Below are 3859 nucleotides of genomic sequence, written 5' to 3'. Positions count from 1 at the left end.
TTCATTCAGCTAAAAACAAAAGAATATTAGCAACAAATTATAAACTGAATTTCAGGACCATGTCAAATTTTCTTAGAAAACTTCTAGTCAATAAAAATTTTGAGAAAGCAGTCCAGAAACTCCAACACTCAAATAAACTACATATGAAAACTACATACAAATTGTTTAAGATAAGGATTGATGTATTAGTATCTTAACCTCAGTTTTCTTCAAGTAACCAAGTTACATACACTCAACACTCAAACAGATTATGAAGGTATAACCTTATAATGACTTACCTTGATTGCAGCACCAAAACATGACTCAGCAGTTGTACTACTTTGAAACATTGTTGGGATGTTTTCAAGCAATAGTTCTAAATGCTGGCGGCACTGAATCCTCGAAACAAAAAAATCAAGTCAGTATAAAATACTTGAAAGGCCTTAAATATGAATCATAGTAAATTAATAATTAAGAAACTCCAACTGGTATAAGAAAAAAATTCTCATACATTAAGAACTAGCCTCAGAAAGATGGACGATAACATCTGTTTCAAGAGGGTATAGACGTCTTGTTTGTCAGGAACGATAAGCATTAACGGCTGCAAAATTTAAGACATCAAAATCAGCTAACATTTTTAGGAGGTTCTTCAATAGATAAAATCAAAGAAAAAGATCATATAAAAATTAAATGCAAAGAGCTTTTAGTGGTCAATAAAATTTGGAAATGGACACAATGCATTCCTTTTATATTCAAAATAAAATCTCGATTTCCAGAGATAGAAACAACTAAAAGAGGAAGATGGACCAAGTGAGATGGTCTCCTTAAGAAAACCATCACTAAGCAAAATAGACTTTTAGCGGTGTTTTTAGCGGCGTTTGTACAAAAAATGCCGCAACAGTTGTACATTAGTGGCGCTTAAATAAAAAAGTCGCTAAAGATTAGAGCTATAGTGGCGCTTGTAAAACAAACGCCGCAAAAGATCACTATTAGCGGCGCTTATGTAAAAAATGCCGCAAAAGATCAAGCATTAGCGGCGCTTCTTAAAAAATGCTGCTATAGGTCGACCATTAGCGGCCCATTATGAAAAACGCCGCAAATAAAATAAGCACAACGCTGTCGTTTTATCATGAGCTTTAATGGCATTAACGGCGCTTTTGGAAAAACGCCGCTATAGATAGCATTAGCGGCACTTTTATAAAAACGCCGCTATAGATTAAGCATTAGCGACACTTTTTGAAAAACGCCGCAAAAAGTTTCAGCATGACCCCGACCTTTTTTGTTAAGCATTACTGTCATTAGAGTTTATGGGTTATGGTTTAGGGTTTATAGTTTATAGTTTAGGGCTTAGAATTTAGGGTTTATGGTTTATAATCTGAGATTTATGGTTTGGGATTTGTGGTTTGGGTTTTTTGGTTTAGGGTTTGGGGTTTAAAGGTAAATATGGTGAACTACTTAACTTGTGTATCTTAGATTTTTTTATAATATAAATCTAAATAAGATAAATATAAATTATTATTATAAAAGAATATATATCAAAATGGGTTAAATCCCAAAAGCATACATGAACAATGGTTTAGTGTGCAATGGGTTAAATCCCAAAAGCATAAATTATGAACACAATATTTATTTGAACCTTAAATATTTTAAAATATTATTTTAAATAATTTCTTATATAATCGTAAAAAGAGATAGTATTATTTTTAAAATATTGAACTAATTATCATTATAGTTTAGGGTTTAGGGTTTAGGGTATATGATTTAGGGTTTAAAGTGTATGAGTTACTATTTTAAGGTTTATGGATTATGGGTTTAGGGTTTATGGTGTATGGTTTAAGGGTTGGAGTTTAAGGTTTAGAGGTTAAGGGTTAAGTGTTAGGGGTTTAGGGTTTAAGGGATAGGGTTAGGGGTTTAAGGTTTAGAGTAATTAGTGTTTTGTAATTTATATATTAAATAATTTCTTATATAATTGTAAAAGAGATAATTTTAATTTTAATATATTAAAATTATGATTATAGTTTAAATTATGTAAGAGATAATAGATAAATTATATATATATTAAATGGTTTAGGATTTAAGGTTTACTTGAGATTTGTTAAATGATGAAATTTTATACAATCAATTAATGCTTTTATATTTAAAAATATTTAATCTAAACCATTTAATATATTTAAATATTAGATTTAAAAAAAAACATTGGATTTAGTGGCGCTAGGGTACAAACGCCACTAAAGGTTATTCTATTATACTAGATGACATCATTTTTTTTGGATTTTTAGTGGCGTTTTAGGTTAAAACGCCGCAATAGGTTTGATTTAGCGGCACTAGGTTATAAACGCCACTAATGGTTATTTTGTTTATATCAAAACGGTGTAGTTTTTATGGATTTTTAGTGGCGTTTTTGGTTAAAACGCCGCAATAGGTTTGATTTAGCGACACTAGGTTATAAACGTCACTAATGGTTATTTTGTTTATATCAAAATGGTGTAGTTTTTATGGATTTTTAGTGGCGTTTTTGGTTAAAACGCCGCAATAGGTTTGATTTAGCGGCGCTAGGGTATAAACGCCACTAATGGTTATTTCGTTTATATCAAAATGGTGTAGTTTTATCGGATTTTTAGTGGCGTTTTAGGGTAAAATGCTGCAATAGTTTCGCCTTTAGCGGCGCTTGGAGATAAAACGCCACTAAATGTTATTCTGTTTATATGGAAACGCCGTCATTTTTTTTTGGATTTTTAGTGGCGTTTTAGGGTTAAACGCCGCAATAGATTTGCCTTTAGCGGCGCTAGGGGAAAAACGCCACTAAAGTTTATTCTGTTTATATCAAAACTGCGTCATTTTGTTTGATTTTTAATAGCGTTTATGTTAAAATGCCTCAATTGGTTTGCCTTTAGCGGCGCTAGGAGAAAACGATGCAAATGTTAATTTATTTTGTGCTAAACGGCGTCGTTTTGCTTTCTTCTTTTTTACCCACACCGAGTTATTCATTTCCCCCCTTCTCCCTAGTTTATTTCCCCCATTTTCCCTACTCCGAATCCCTAAAATAATCACCCCCTTCTCCCTAGTTTATTCCCCCCTTTTCCCTAATTCAAAACCCCAAAACAATTACCCCTTTTTCCCCAATTCGAAATCCAAAATCCCTAGTAAATGTTCAGTTAAAGGAAGCGGTAGTAAGAAAGGGGAAGGAGCACATTTGAAGCTAGGAATGGTTTGAAAGAAATTCTAGTAAGTTCTCTTTTGGACTGTTTTTGTTATTTTCATGCTAAAAAATTCATTATACCAGTGTTAATGTTTCGGTTTTGGAGCTACCGAAGGAAAAGTCTTCGTTCAATGGAAGTAAATGTCCATAAATTCATCATAAAAATACTGTTATAAGTTGTAATACTTGGAAAGTTTTTCGTTTTAAGGTAACAAAGACAGCCAAGAAAACTACCATTTTACGTTTATACTTGTGGTGTTTCATTTTTTGCTTTCTTGATTTAGAGCTTAAAATAGTAAAACAGGAACAAAAATGGGGGGGGTAAGAGTTAGTTTAGTGGACAAAAATGATGGTCCAACTCCAAACTAAAAAGAAGGTAGCGGCTTTAGAGGGAGGTTGAGTTGAATGAATGGATTATGAATATATATCAGAAAAATATGTGGGTGCAGAATATACTGATTGCCATCTCGAATATTTGGATCCCCTTCCGTTTATTATAAGAAAGCATGCACTTACACATCCCAAAGCCAAGTTCTATTTCTTTCTCAATCATCTTCCTCATTTTATCATTGCTATGTTAAAATCTCCTCTTACCTCCTACACCACCAAGAACTCTTCACCGACTTCAGTATTAAGAGTATTTTGGAGTATAGACTCCGTCACCCCATAGTTCAGTTCTTA

Source organism: Gossypium hirsutum, chromosome A08 (assembly GCF_007990345.1).
Source record: "Gossypium hirsutum isolate 1008001.06 chromosome A08, Gossypium_hirsutum_v2.1, whole genome shotgun sequence".
In the NCBI taxonomy this organism is placed as follows: Eukaryota; Viridiplantae; Streptophyta; class Magnoliopsida; order Malvales; family Malvaceae; genus Gossypium; species Gossypium hirsutum.
Note: the sequence above shows the minus strand (reverse complement) of the source record.